Below are 16,180 nucleotides of genomic sequence, written 5' to 3' on the forward strand. Positions count from 1 at the left end.
TGCCTCAGAGAAAGGGGTCTGCACTGCACATGGTCAGAGAGAGCTTTCTGATTCTGCTTTCAACAACAATTCTGTCTGAAGTTTCCTACCAGTCCTTGCAATATCCTGGATGTCAGGAGATTTTCCTTGTGGGAGGTATCTCCCTGTGCCAGGTCTTTCCCTGTCAGTGCTCACAGACCACATCTCTGCCTCTGTGCACTGGCCCCGCACAAACGTGCCTCTCTGCAGGGCACTGGCTGGGCGCAGGGTCCTGTCCGCAGGGGGAAAAGGGCAGCTCAGAACGACCCTGATGGCTCCAGCAAAGGTGCTGCTGCTGCTGTTCATAGGCGGAGGAGTGGCTGAGGGCACTTCAGGAGGCTCCTGGCAGACCTCCTCATCACTCAGAGTTACAGCTGGCAGTCTCAGGGACATCTTCAAACTCGAGATCTCCATTAACATTTCTGCCTTCCCTCTCCTGCCCCCAACAACAGAAAGCTGAAAACACAGATTGAGGAGAGCCCTGGATTTATCATAGCAATCCCTGCGCTGACCTTCAATACGAAAAGTCTCATGCAGACATATTCTGAGGGTAACCTATCCTTGTAAGCAGCGCTCAGCCATGCAGCACACTCTCAACAGCAGAGAGATCCTTCCCTCTCGGGGCTCAGTCCATACGCCCCCAGAGCTGTGGGGAGCCCCGCAGCAGGCTGAGAGCTGCCCCTGGCAGGCGGCAGAGCCCCTGCCCCAGCACACAGCCCCCGCGGCTGCAGGGACCCTGCTGGCAAGGACAGCCCTGGGCACCCCTGCCTGCACAGCCACCTTCACAGCCCTGCAGCCGGCCCTGGCACAAGGCAGCCCACATGCCCTGGCCCTCCCACGCTGCAGCAGGGAAGCCCTGCTCTGCAGCACACTGGCCTCCTCCACAGCAAAAGGCTCCCACACGGTCCCACAGGCTGGGGGGGGCCCAGCTGCTGCAGACCCGGCTAGCAACTGCAGAGGCATTGCCCTGCAGCCACACACTTACCGGCTCAAGGGCTCTGCAGATTTCTCCAGCAGGGAGCTCTCAGCAGCCTCCCAACAAGGTCTGCTTTTGAGCTCTCCCTGCCTCCCTCCTCTGCCCCTCTGGGCTCCCTCCAGCTGTCCCTGGGGCTGCAGGGGAACCTGCTGGGCAGCAGGATGAGGCAATCCCTCATGGGCCTTGCCTCACCTGGGGGGACACACTTATTTCCAGCACTGGCAATTCCCTTACTAGAAAAAGTTTTCTGCATGAGCATCAACTTCTGTTAACCCATTACTAGACAGGACACCAGGAAGACTGCAGCAAAGGATCCAAGTACTCCTAACGGAGCGTGTGTGTACGTGTGTGTCTGGTGGTTCTGCAGGCAGGGCAGGGAGGATGTCCTCAGTGCTTCAGTAAGCCCTGCAGAGCCCATTGCAGCACTTCATTGCACAGTCCGAGGGCTCAAGACTCAGCTCTCCTTTGCCCAGGCCACGTCTCTGCTCTGAAGCAAAGCCTTTGCACCCACGGGCTCGGGGACACTTGGTACCAGGTTGCCTTATGGCCAGGCAGAGCTGGGCTGGTGCCACAGCTGGGGGGCTTCAGCCCAGATGTGCAGCAGTGCCCTCAGCCAGGGGCCCACGCAGAGGCAGCTGGAGCCCGTCCTGTTGCAGACAGAGCTGTGACACTGAGGGAACCAAGTGCCAGGGCAGGTGGCAGAGCTCAGCACAGCTGCTCGGCAAGGACAGCAGCCTCCAACAGGTCCAACATTGGAAATGGAGTTTATGCTTGTGGGGCAATTCCAGGGCACCCGAAGGAGCGTTCCCTCCTTCTGCACAGGCCACAGCCTGCCAGTGTGTGACCTGGGGCCTGCACTCTGCTGCTCTCCTGCCTCACTCCCCCTGGGAGATGAGACTCCACCGTTTCTTTGCTCCTAGAACCAAGGTGGACACGAATGATGCAGGGTTTCAGATCCAGGGGAGCATCACAGCTGCTGGCCCATCTGGCAGCTGTGCTAGAATGCCGATGCAAAGAACCTGCAGACACCTAAAGGAGCATTGTCACTGTGCTGCCCTGTGACTGTCGGCGGGTGGTTACTTGACCACTGGCTTGCAGGATCCCACCAAGCCTCTGTCTCGCTGCTCCCCTCCTTCTTCTCTCACCTTGATGTCTATAGGGTTGTTCTCTCACATAATTCTCACTCCTCTCCCGTTGTGTTTTGTCCTTTCTGCCACAGAGTATCACAGAGGTGCCACTAGAATTGCTTCTTGGCTCAGGGTTGGGCAGGGGCTGGTCCATTTTGGAGTCAAATGAAAGTGGCTGTTATGGCCATGGAGTCAGCTCTTGGTCTCTCCTCACCTCTGCCAGCCCTACAAACACCTCCAAACCACTCCCAAATCCCTGCCACGTCAACCCACAGGATCTCTAAATTCCCCAAGAAGATGTCAGGTTATTGATCCTAAGGCTTCCTCACGCTGCTTAAATAAGACTTTTCCCCTTCCTCTCCCTGATTTAGGTTATTTCAGAGCACAGTTACCCTGAACCACACCTGTGTTACCTGGGCCAAGCTCAGACATGTAACAACAAAAATAATTTGATTGTGTCCTTGACCATGGACATCCCGTGATGCAGGGACACTTTGAAAATCATTGGTCTGTTTCTCTATTGCCTCAGCACAGCGATGACTTTCAGCAGTGCTGGCTAACTGGGGAGGCCCAAGACGGCTGAATGTTAGTCAAGTGGTGCCCACCTACAAGAAGGGTAGGAGGGAGGATCAGGATAACTACAGGCCTGTCAACCTGATCTTAGTGCCAGGGAAGGTTTTGGAGCTGATCATCCTGAGCGCCATCGCACAGGAGCCGCAGGAATACCAGGAGGTCAGGACCAGCCTGCATGGGTTTATGAAAGGCAGTTCCTGCCTGATGAACCTGATCTCCTGCTGGGACAAGGTGACCTGCCCAGTGGATGAGGGAAAGGCTGTGGATGCTGTCTACCTGGACCTTAGGAAAGCCTTTTGGCTCCATCTCCCACTGCATTCTCCTGGAGAAACTGGCTGCTCATGGCTTCGGTGGGTGTTCTCCGTGCTGGGTTAGAGCTGGCTGGACAGCCAAGCCCCAAGAGGGGTAGTAAATGCAGTGACATCCAGGTGACGATGGCCCATAAGGAGTGGTGTTCCCCAGGGCTCAGTGCCGGGGCCAGTCCTGTTTCAGAACTTTATCAACAATCCAGACACGGGGATTGAGTGCACCCACAGTGATTTTTTGTACAACATCAAGTTGGGTGGCAGTTCTGATGTCCTTGAGGGCAGGAAGGCTCTACAGAAGAATCTGGACAGGTTGGACCTTTCAAGTGAGTTCAATTGCATGAGGTTCAACCAGGAGAAGTGCCAGTTCTGTACTTGGGTCACAACAGCCCCACACAAGGCTACAGGCTTGGGCCAGAGTGGCTGGAAGGCTGCCTGCTGGGGAAGCACCCTGAGGGTGAGGGTTGACAGATGGTTGAGCATGAGCCATCAGTGTGCCCGGGTGGCCAAGAAGGCCAATAGCATCCTGTCTGGTATCAGAAAGAGCGTGGCCAGCAGGACCAGGGCAGTGATGGACCCCCTGTACTCGGCACTGCTGAAGTCAAACCTCAAACAACGTGTTTCTGTTTTGGGCTCCTCACTTCAAGAGAAACATCGAGGTCCTGGAGCATTTCCAGAGAAGGGCAACAAAACTGGTGAAGGGTCTGGATCCCTGCTTGGATGAAGAGTGACTGAGGGGACTTGAGTTGTTTAGTGTGGGTAGTAGGAGGCTCAGGGGGGATCTTACTGCTCCCTAGAAGTACCTGAAAGGAGGTTGTAGATGGGGTGGGTAGGAGTCTTCTGCCAGATAACAAGTGACAGGACAAGAGGCAAGAGCCTCAAGTTACACCAGGAGAGGTTCAGATTGGATATGAGGAAAAACATCTTCACTGCAAAGGTGCTCAAGCATTGGAACCAGGGAGCTGGTGGAATCGCCAGCCCTGGAGGTGTTTCAATAGAGGTAGATGCAATTCTTCATGGCATGATTTAGTGATGGAATTGGCCGTCCTGAGTTTACATTTGGATTTGATGATCTTTAAGGTCTTTTCCAAGCTAAATGATTCTCTGTTTCTGTGCTTCTATGATATTGCAAGCCTACGTAGACAAGTTGCTGAGAAAGTTGGTTTAGGTGACCCTGCCTCAGCTGGAGGGGTGGACTCGATGACCTCCAGAGGTCAGTCCAACCTGAAAAAACACCATAGAGCTATAAAGGCATATATGAAATGTGTCAACACAAATAGAGGGGCTGAGCTGAAGATGAGCTTGTGGGAAATGGCTTGTGGGAAAGATATTTGGCAAATCTGATGAAACAAGCATGCTTTTCTGTGGTCAGGACCTGGGCCAGAATGAGGGTGATGGAGGGGTGTGGTATTGGGAGGGAAAAACGGTCTCAGGAACTCCTCATGCAGGAGGACGTGCCTGGCTGCGAGGGGCCTGTGAGGTCAGTTCTGCCTCTGGAGGTGACAGGCCAGCATCAGGAACGTGGCTGGGACAGTCCCTCTGCCAAGGGACCCCATAGGCCCCATCCAGGAGAAGGGCTCGGATAGAGGTTGTTTTTGCCTGGGGACATGATGGGACAGCAGCAGGCACATGGCTTGGTCATGTCCCTGGAAGAAGCTGAAAGGCCAGCAGCAGTTACGTGGTTTGGGAGACCATGTGAGTATTCCTTCTCTCTGGTGAGAGAGCAGAGCATAAGAAAAGGCTTCCTGGCTGCATTCCCTGCTGGAAGGGTATTTTCTGAGATGGTAAACCTTTCCTGGGCAGGGGAAAACAGCAGGAGAGAGGAAAAAATGTCACCAAGTTTCAACTAGGAAAGCAGAGACTGGAGCTCAGGAGGAAGAACTGTCACTCCAGGGGTCCTGCTGCGGTGCGAGGGCTCAGCCAGAGGGAGCCTGGATCAGCCCATGGTTTGTGTTTCAAGGAACAGCCGGTGAGAGTGGAGGTACCTCAGCGAAGGTATGGCAATGTTGGGGTGAGAGCAAGGCAGGGCAGCGAGATGGTGCCTACAGGCTGCAGGGAAACAGGGGCAGGGCTCCAAGCATGCAGGACAGCCTATGGTGGGGATGGCAGAGGGCACTGGCAAGGCTGGAAGGCACCAGTAGAACCCAGGTCTGTGTCCCCTTGGCTGTGGCAGCTGTCTCTGCCTCTGAGGGCCATGACAAGACATGATGTCCTCACGGCACGGGGGCATCGTTGCCTCCTTGCAGCCCCATGGGGAAGCTGGAAGTTGCTGTGCCATTGCTGTCCTTCACTGGGCATTGGATGCCCACCTTCCGTGGTCCCCAGGAAGAGCCCTGAGCCCTGTGTGAGGGACAGCACCGACCTCCCCACAGGCTGCAGGTCACGGCTTGGCCTTTCTGCTTCATCAAGCAAGCCAAGGCTTTGCTCAGCAGCAGAGCTGCCTGCACAGCGCCTTTGCCTTCCTGCACTCACAGCCTCCAAGGATGGGCTCTAACAAGGCCATGGGGAGGCTTTCTCAGCCATGGCCCTCAGCGGGGCCCATTAACGCTTCCAGGGGCTGTGGGCTTTGCTCCTGACTTGGTGTTCTTGAGAGGTTTCTTCAGTCTCCTCTGAACACCTGAAGTCCACAGCACCACAGACACCCTGGGCTCATGACGAGGCAGAACGCCCTGACAAGCCCTGTCTCTTCCATCAGGGACATCTGGTCTTCAAGGCTTGAACACTTCATAAGTTTCAGAAGTATAGTTAAAGAGGAAGGCAGGTAATGACCACTTTGGGGAATTGATAGAAGGCTATTCCAATTGCTACTGACGCAGCATGCCTCCTGAGGAGTTGTGCAGAGGTGGGAAAAGCAGTCCTTGGAGCTAAACACTGCGTGGACAGCCTCACTTCTCACCTCCCCAGCCCCACTGTTTGCGGCGAATGAAGAGATGGGATGCAGCTATGATGCAAGCAAGTTGTCCATTTATTAGCGATTTTCTTACAATTATATACGTTTCTACCTTCTACATATTACACACTGATTGGTTAAATCTTAAGCGTAAAAAACACTGATTGGCTGATATTTAAAGCACACCGGTAGAACAATAGGAACTTATTAGTTTACTTTGACATAGCAACAGTTTCTATTCCAAAATTGGGGGGTTTCTTTCTACGCGGCTTTCTTGATTAACAAAGTTACATATCGGCGCTATCCGTTCCCTTACCTGGGTACTTGTTTCTCTGTCCGTCTGGTTGCCTCCTTAACTGTAACGGCTCAGGGGTCTGCAGTTAGCTTGTTCCTTTGTTCCCAGGGCTTGTGTCCTACAAGTTCTAGCAACTCTCTATTCATCAGGCTATCAGTACTTGGACTCTTGTCCTTCAGGCCTTGTCCTACGCTGTAACACTAACTTCCACACTGACAGCACCATGGTATCTTCCTTAAATGAGTCCCCATGCTGTCCCTGGTGGCTCACCTTTCTGGTGTCACGGTCTCCCGGGATCTTGCAGCCGCCCCGCTGCGCTATTCCGCTTCACCAGGCTCCATCTCCCCAGCAACCCACTGGTCACAATCTCAGGATCTGCTCCTGACACCCCTTACCGGGGTCATGTCGGCACAGTCTCAGGGTCTCCTTAGGATACCCCTTCCTGGGTCCCATCAGCACGTTGGTGTCACCACTTGTGGTGATGCAAGTCAAAACAGACTCCAAAATGTGCAGTGCCTGGAAGAACACTGGCAAATTATGAGCAATCCAGACCAACTAACTTGGTTGTAATAACAGGCCGCAGCTCTAACAAGCTGCAGGTGTTGTGAAGGACATGTGCAAGGCCAAGGGAGACAAAGAAACTGCATTCGCAGAGAGGTAAGAGACTTGGACAGAAAGATGAGAGAAAGCAGGATGCCTGCACAAGGGGGGAGCAGCGTGTGGGCGCCACTCCGGGACCAATCAAATGGAGTGTGGTGCCGCATGGACAACAGCTAAGTGACATGAAAGACGCCAGAAAAGACTGATGTAACCAAGCAATTAAACAAGGTGTTGTTGACATTGAATTATTTGTCCCTGGCAGAAGGAAGAGAAGGGCCCCCGTTGTTATACATCCTCAGGCTATTCAGGGAAGACAAACACAGGCCATTCCTGGGTTACAGGTTCATTCTAAGAACATGACTACAGGCAACTGGGAAGGACCCAGTCCAGTGTTGTTCATCGGTAGAGGATATTTTTGTGTTTCCACAGATAAAGGACCTCTGTGGGTCCCTAGCAGATTTGTCCGCCCTGCATGTCAACTCCAGAGGAACGGAGAAAATAGAGGTGACAGCTTTATCTCCAACCAGTCGTTAACAAACTCTGTGCAGAACTTGGGCCAATCCCATCCTACCATAGAAGACGTGCTGTTGACAGCAGCGAGAAGACAATCATTTGGGCCACGAGCTTGTAATGCTGTTTTGACAAAAATTTGTAATACGAAGAATGCTGTTTGTGGAAACTATAGGGAACGAGCAGCAATAATATTAAGTTGTGGTAACTGTAGACAGAATTTTGTTATAGGTTGTAGCCGCTTGCGAAAAGATGATGCTTTGTCCTTAGATTGTCAAAAGAGCTTTGCTAATATTACTTTTGAAAATACTTGTAGGGAATTTTTGAACCTTAAGCCAAATCAACATTTTCCAGCAATATGGATGCCAGAAAGTATTGACAGCAGAATAGAAGCTCTCTCTTGGTGGGCCTTGACAAAAAATGTACCTGTTGTTTTAGCTACAAAGAAAAGACAAGCTCTTGGCTTGTGGTGCTTGTTTTGGCAGTTGGGAACAGGATTGCGAGATAATGAAATTGTTTGATCTGCTTGTAGGGCTGATAGGAATCATCAGCATGCCCTCACAAGGAACAGCATGGGTTCCTGTCCAACCACAAATGAACACGTGGGTTACCTGGGCCAACAAGACAGGGCAAGATTCATTTTGCTTATCGTTAGCTACCCCATCTGGCCCATTTCGTACCTGTTTGATTGGGGTCCGTTTAGACGATATGAAGGAGTTTGGGCACTGGACAACAGGTAAAATATACTCCGACTACCTCGACCAAGCAGCAAATGACTTTTGCACCATCAACAGTGGATCTGTGCAAGCTGATTGGTGCAAATCACTTGGTATTCCAGGGCACCCCTCGGGGGCTCAAGCGTTCCAAATTGCACAGGGCCTGAATGTTACCAGCATGGAACCTCAGGAGCTTGACATCTTAGGATCTATGCCGGGAAACTACTGTTTGTTTTGGGGGTTTTACAAGAAAGACATGGACTCAGGTAATTTTAGGATCCACAAACCAAGAAATTACAATACTTGGATTGCTCCTGGGTCCCCCTGGCATTCTAACATCACCGGTTACTGTAACGGTTGGACTTGGCCTGTTTCATGGTCTGGGGAGACAAATGAAAAAGCAAAGATGTTGCCTCGGGGAGTATTCCTCGTTTGCGGAGATGGTGCCTGGCCCGCCGTACCTGCAAGGGCACAGGGAGGACCATGCTACTTTGGCAAACTAACATTATTTGCCCCTAGTATCCATCAAATGCTTAACATAAGTAACAAGTTTAAACGCATCAGACGTAGTGTATACCAGTTGGGACCTGAATGTACAGATGATGTTGAGTTGTGGGAACGTCCATCTGTCATTTTAGCATCACTCTTTACACCACAAGTTGCTTCTGCCAAGGCTCTCACTCAGCTGAGACGGTTGGCTTGTTGGAGAGAGAGCAAATTAACATTACCTCCAGAGTATTAGATGGCCCACCACTGATGTCGATAGTATACGACTTGCTTTAAGACAAAATCGAGCTGCCATTGATTTTCTGTTATTAGTACAAGGACACGGCTGTGAGGATTTTGAGGGAATGTGCTCTATGAAACTTGCTGATCATTCTGAGTCCATTCACAAAAAGCTTTCCCAACTGCAAGATAATATGAAGAAACACAGCGTTACTGAAAATCCTTATGATGAGTGGCTTAATTAAGGGATGGGGAATCACTGGCTGGTAGAAAACCTGATTGATGGAAGGGATTAAATTTTTGTTGTTATCTTTGCTGTGCTTGTTATCTTTTGTTGTATTTTCTCCTGTATGAAGAAAGATTTGGAATCAATTGTTGATAGAGCCTGGGTTGTCCAAAAAGAAAAAGGGGGATGTGTAGGGGAATTCTTGGCAGAACGAGGGCATACTGTACCCTTGCAGGAGTTGGACAACCCTGGCCTGCAGATTACAAAGTTACTTTGAAGATCTTGTACTGTCCTTGAATAGGCAGAATAAAGAATAATGAGCATTGTACAAGAAGAAGGCCGGATGCCAAGCAAGATATGAAAACCGCTAGGTTAGCACATCCTTATTAGGCGCTTGCAGCATGACAACCAATCAACAGGTAACATGAATACGTAACCGACAACCAATGACTGTCAGGCAGCTGCCGCGTGAACAGTGTATTAGAAGTATAAATATGACAAAGTTGCTACATGAAGTAGGACAACATGAAGCCACATTGGTGCGATTGTCGTTACTTGGCTGACTTTCCAATAGGGACCCTCTTGAGCCCACACTGCCCCAGTATGTCCCAGTGGCCTCCAGGTGGGGTGTGAGCCCTTCCCCACTGCTCTCTCAGCCTGACCATCCCACTGGTGTTTTACCCATCTCTTTCTGTTCCCACCAAGAGTGTCATGGCCTCACGTGGGCAGAAGAACGCTGATGAAAACCATGACAACAGTTTTGCTGAAGCTGAGGGAAATGACATCCACTGTGGAGCTCCTCACGCACAACTGCAGGCTGTCAGGTTGGCGAGGCAGGATTTACCCTTGGAAAATCCACCTGGACAGTTACCTGCTCAGGTGCCAGAAATGTTACCCAAGGGAACTCTAACTGGTGGCACACCCCTCACCATGGGGGTTTGTGCAGCCTGTGGTTCCCCGAGCTGCACTTCTGGACTCCTTCCAAGACAGTTGCAACACTTACTTGTCCTTTCTCACAAATGACGTCTGCCAATTCATGGAGCTTTCAAAAGCGATACTTCAAGGAAATATTGATTTTATACCAGAACTTCACCATTATTATTACGGTTATACCACACCCTTATTTTCTCTCATCTTTAACATATTTGCACCTGGGCAGGAGACAGTGACGCCTTCTGAAGTCATCTTTTCAGCAGATTGTCTCAGCAAAGGCTCTTTCAGTTATTCACCACTTTTCTCCTCCCTTTAGTCTTTGGTCTTTTAGGTACCTCTCACCTGTTCTGCTGTTTTTAGCTTCAGGAAGGAAAAACTTGCGTGTCTTCCTGCAGCCAAACTGTCTCCTTACCCAGCTCTTCCCTTCTGTTTAGATCTATCTTTCTGTATCTAACAGCCTAAAAGATTTCTCATGAGAGTGTCCCTTGCAGAAAGGCACCTCATCAGAGACAGCTTGGAATTGGCATCTGCTTGTGGAGGCTGTTGGCCTATTTATGACACTTGATCATTCTTGACATTGCTTGCAGATCTGAATAATTCTTCTGCACCTGCGTGCAGCCAGTCCTCTAAGGCAAACAGGTGGGGATGGTGCAAAGGAGCTGCAGCACCCACCTGCAGAATTGAGGGGAGAAGTCTGATGTAAGGAGAAGGGACGTGAGTCCCAGGGGACAATGAGAAAAAGGGTGGTCTTGGGGACATTCAGAGCAAGGTTGTCCATCCTGTGTCAGACCTCAAGGGACTGCGATTCCTACCAGTCCAGACCTCCTGAGGAGATCCTCTGCATCATTATCACTTGGAGATTGCTGCTAGAACCTCCTCTCTACCCTAATCAGGAGCAAAATATAACCTATGAAATGAAAAATAATTCCTTTCAAATGCACTTTGAAATCCTCTCTCTTATCTACGTGAATGGAACAGATTCAATTAGCTGCACAGCTCTTCAAGACTTGAAGGAAATGACAAAAAGGCAAATACGTCGTTAGGGCACTGGGGGCTCCTGCCATGAACCTGAGCTACTGAGAGCAGGCTGAACCAACCACTCAAGGAATGTAAGTCAGAAGCAACACTGAAAATGCCTTCAAACATTGATGGGTCCCGCTGAGGGCCATCGCTGACAAAGCGTCCCCATGGACTCGTTAGAGGAGCTAATTAGAGGCCAGACCTGCAGGTAGGCAAAGGTACTGTGTCGGTGGCTGTAATGCTGCAAAACACATTTGGCTTTTTGTATGAAGCAGAAAGGCCAAGCCCTGACCCCCAGGCTCTTGGAGGGCAGAGCAGAAGATCCTCCAAATCAAGTTTCCTGTCACAGGCCTTGGTGGCATGGGCAGCTGCCATTGCCAGGGGGACAGAGGCCTCAGCCCCCTGTGGGGCCATTCAGCCTTGCTGCAGCCCTGGGACATCTCCACTGCAAGTTGCCCTACACTGTCCTTGTGGCACCTCTTTCCACTCTGGCGGTTGGACTCTTCCTTGCTTTCCCACCCAGCCCTCACACCCACATTTCTCTGCCTTTTCTCAAGTTTTTCCCCTCATCCCTGCTTGTTCCTTGAAGCTCAAAGCCATGGGACAATCCAGGCACCCTCTGGGTGAACTCTGGCATCAGAGGGCAACCCTCAGAGGGACATTTCTTTCTCTTCACATCCAATCTTACCTTTCCAAGCAGCACTTTGTGGAGGTTTTCTCTTCCTGTCACTATCAGGAATCACTCCCTTATCTCTGACACCCCCCTTCAAGCAGGTGCATGCTATTCCTGTGGTGCCCTGAGGCTCCACTTTGCCTGTCTCAAGACATTGAGGACCTTCAGTCTCCCTCCACAGGCTCCATCCAGGCAGGCATCCTCCACAGCCTCTCCAGTTTTTCCTCCCTCCTCCAGAATGAGAAACCTCAAAGCCCAGGCACAGATAACCCAGATGTGGCCACAACAGTGCTGTGTCAAGGAGGATGATGCTGAGTCAAGGGGGATGATCAATCCTTCTTCTGAGTGGCCACCTATGGTGAAAATCTCAGAATCAGCAAAGGAGGACAGACAATGGCCAGGGAGGAAAGGGAAAGGAGAGGTGGGCTACTTGCATGGGAGGATACAAGGGTGGTCACCGAGAAGCAATTGTGCATGGGAAAGGAGGGAAAAAGGTAGGAAAGGGTGAAGAACAGGAATCCATAGGAAGCAGCCAAGCAGCCCTGCATCTGAGCAGCAAAGCTTGGAGTGGGAAAAGAACGTCGCAGGTCACCTGACACACTTTCTGTTAGGCTTCAACCGCTGCTGGAAACCGGAGTGATTTCCCTGCCATCATGAAGGCAAGATCCATGGTGGATGCAGATCCAGAATCATTCATGCTGGAAGGGACCTCCGGAGGTGTCCAGGCCTACGTGCTGCTCAGAGAACGATCAGTTATGGGGTTGAAGCAAGTAGCTCAGGCTTTCCGTCAAGTGGGGCTTGAAAAGCTCCAAGGATGGACATGGCACAAGCTCTGTGGGACATCTGCTCCACTGCTTGACTGTCTTCGTGGGGAAGGACATTGTCTTCCCCTGCTTCAGCTGATGCCCATTTGGCCCTCACAGTCCCGTCACGCACAAGAGGCAAGACCCTGGCTGCCTTTTCCTGCTGATATGACCCAAGAAGCTATGGGAAGGCTGTTATTAGGTGTCCCCAAAGCCTCCTCTTCTCCTGGCTTTGCACCTTTCAAATAAGGCCCATGGCATCCTGGCATGCATTAGGAAGAGCACTGCCCAAGGGTTGGTGGAGGGGATCTTTCCTCTCTACTCAGCCCTGCTACAGTTTGTCTTGTTGACTTGCTCTTGATTTCTACTTTACCAGTCACCCATTCTTGACTGAAAGGTGCCGTCCACATTTTTCACCGTTCCTGCCTTGTCTTTTGTTCAAAACAAGTCCAGGAAGCGTTTGTGCCATGTTGGTCAGGGATCATTGCTGCGATGGATTGACGGGACGCAGGGTGATACAAGCCAATGTCAATTTATTGTACAGTAGCACGAGTTTATATACATTTCAGAAGCTGTGCGTTTTAAAAAGATTGGTTCTTGAAGCTGTGAATTTTGAAAAGATTGGTTCTTGAAGCTGTGCGTTTTAAAGAGATTGGTTCTTGAAGCTAAGCATTGCATCCTAGGCAATCCCCAACTCATGGTTAACTACCATCAATTAACAGCAAGGTGTTACCTTTCCTTCCCAGCATCCGTCCCCCACTCCCCTATGCTCTCTCAGCATGGCTCATCATCTTAATTGTTGTGTCTATTCACACTCCTTGTCTTCCCAGGGTTAGTGACCTACAAGCTCGAGCACATTCCCTTCAGCTCACTGATTGCCACGCATGGTCCTAGTTTCCAGCCCGCTCCTGCAGATCATCTTCCACTTTCCCTTCAACCAAGGCCTTCAAGTAAAGGTCCCTTTCTCTAGCGGTCTAAAGGAGAAGTCGTTCTCCTTCTAACCTTCATCAGGACGTTGAGAGAATCTGAGCAGAAGACCTTTCCACATGCAGGACTTAGTGATGAGTGTCACAGGAAACCTGAGCAGGCCTGTGCTGTGCTCCATGTACGTCTTGGCCTTCAGGCTGAGCTGTGCTGACTGTGTCCCTGGGTTGCAGAACAAGCCATATTGGAAGAAGAAATCTGCAGGAAGCTGCTGGTGAATGGCCAACCACACGCCCTTACCTTTGTCTGAGACTGCAGTTACCAACTCCCAAGTGAACATCTCCTCTTAGAACACGAGAAGTGATGACTAGAATGGGTTTCCCTGGCACAAAACACTTCAAGAGCTGACAGGAGACAATGTGGGAGAACCCTTCTGCAGGCAGGATCTGCACCACTTGCTGCACCACTCTCCCAACGCTGTAAACTCCGTGTTCCCGGCCTCGGAAGGGACGGAATACAGCTGACACGATTGTCTCTGTGTGAGGAGAGTTTGCTCTAACCAAGGCCATTGGAAATGACACTTTGTCTCAGAGTCCAAGTGCCTTTCTTACTGCAGCCATAACCAGCTGGGCTGCTGATGGCCAATCCCCCAAGGGAACGGGACACTCCAGGGACCTCAAACTCGCCTTCATGGCCACGTGCCTCCTACCGGCCTATGAGCTTCTCAGATGTAATGGGTGTCATAATGATAGCCCAGATCATCAGCCTGCTTGTGGCCTCGGTTACTCCTTGGTTAGCGGTTCCTGAATTGGAGAAGGCAGCGATAACGAGATGCACAGCAATGGAAGAGATGGCCAAGGACCCTGCAGGTGCCATGAAGGCTTTGCAGGAAGAAGTGTGAGAAATAGCCCCTAGAGCTGTGCAAACTGGAATGGCATTAGATATGAAGCTGGCGCCTGAGGGCAGAGTCTGTGCTGGTTTTAATACCAGTTGTTGCGTATACGTAGATCAAAGTGGGAGAATTTCTACAGATACATGTGTAAAAAAAAAATTGGAAAACATTCTAATATTTGTCGTGAGTTCCAGAAAGTTTGCGCCTTCTATGAAATGAAGTCAATTGGAATATTCTGACGTCCTGGTTTCCTGATTTACAACTATGGGTTAAGAAGTTCATCTCCAGATACCTTTCTCCTCTTTCTCTTTGATCACTCCAATCCATTTTAGCTATGTAGCTTCTGCTTTAAGGTTCAGAGAGGAAAAGCTGGACTGTCTTTCAGTAGTGTCTGTAATTTTCCCTATGGGCAACTCTTCAGTAGTGGCAATAGACCTCAGGGGGATTTGCTTGAACTAACAATTATACAGCTGAGGAATGTATTTTTTATTTATTAATTTCTAACCCACTACCCCCCCACACACACACGATAATTAATCCCTCTTTTCTTCCTGTGTACACCCTGTTCTCTAAGGAAAGCAGCTAAAAAGTACTGCCAAGAATTTGCTATATTCAGCTGCAGAGTTGGTTGAAGAAGTCTGATGTCAAGTGATGTAAGTCTCATGGAGCTGAGGACAAAAATCGTGGGGCTGGAGAGCTGAGGAGCAAGGCTGTCCACGCAGTGATTAGCTCCAGGGACTGCTTTTCCTACCTGTCTGCACCTCCTCAGGAGACACTGTGCATCAATAGCAATTGGAAAAGCCTTCTATCAATTCCCCAAAGTGCTCATTGCCTGCCTTTCTCTTTCACTGTATGGCTGAAACTTATCTCATGAAGTGTAGGACCCAAACTTGAAGACCAGATGTCCCTGATGGAGGGGATTGGGCTTGTCAGGGCGTTCTGCCTCGTCATGAGCCCAGGGTGTCTGTGGTGCTGTGGACTTCAGGTGTTCAGAGGAGACTGAAGAAACCTCCACAGAACACCAAGTCAGGAGCAAAGCCCACAGTCCCTGGAAGCATTAATAGCCCCACTGAGGGCCATGGCTGAGAAAGCCTCCCCATGGCCTTGTTAGAGCCCATCCTTGGAGGCTGTGAGTGCAGGAAGGCAAAGGCGCTGTGCAGGCAGCTCTGCTGCTGAGCAAAGCCTTGGCTTGCTTGATGAAGCAGAAAGGCCAAGCCGTGACCTGCAGCCTGTGGGGAGGTCGGTGCTGTCCCTCACACAGGGCTCAGGGCTCTTCCTGGGGACCATGGAAGGTGGGCATCCAATGCCCAGTGAAGGACAGCAATGGCACAGCAACGTCCAGCTTCCCCATGGGGCTGCAAGGAGGCAACGATGCCCCCGTGCCGTGAGGACATCATGTCTTGTCATGGCCCTCAGAGGCAGAGACAGCTGCCACAGCCAAGGGGACACAGACCTGGGTTCTACTGGTGCCTTCCAGCCTTGCCAGTGCCCTCTGCCATCCCCACCATAGGCTGTCCTGCATGGTTGGAGCCCTGCCCCTGTTTCCCTGCAGCCTGTAGGCACCATCTCGCTGCCCTGCCTTGCTCTCACCCCAACATTGCCATACCTTCGCTGAGGTACCTCCACTCTCACCGGCTGTTCCTTGAAACACAAACCATGGGCTGATCCAGGCTCCCTCTGGCTGAGCCCTCGCACCGCAGCAGGACCCCTGGAGTGACAGTTCTTCCTCCTGAGCTCCAGTCTCTGCTTTCCTAGTTGAAACTTGGTGACATTTTTTCCTCTCTCCTGCTGTTTTCCCCTGCCCAGGAAAGGTTTACCATCTCAGAAAATACCCTTCCAGCAGGGAACGCAGCCAGGAAGCCTTTTCTTATGCTCTGCTCTCTCACCAGAGAGAAGGAATACTCACATGGTCTCCCAAACCACGTAACTGCTGCTGGCCTTTCAGCTTCTCCCAGGGACATGACCAAGCCATG

The sequence above is a fragment of the Falco punctatus genome, assembly GCF_963210335.1.
Source record: "Falco punctatus genome assembly, contig: scaffold_30, whole genome shotgun sequence".
In the NCBI taxonomy this organism is placed as follows: Eukaryota; Metazoa; Chordata; class Aves; order Falconiformes; family Falconidae; genus Falco; species Falco punctatus.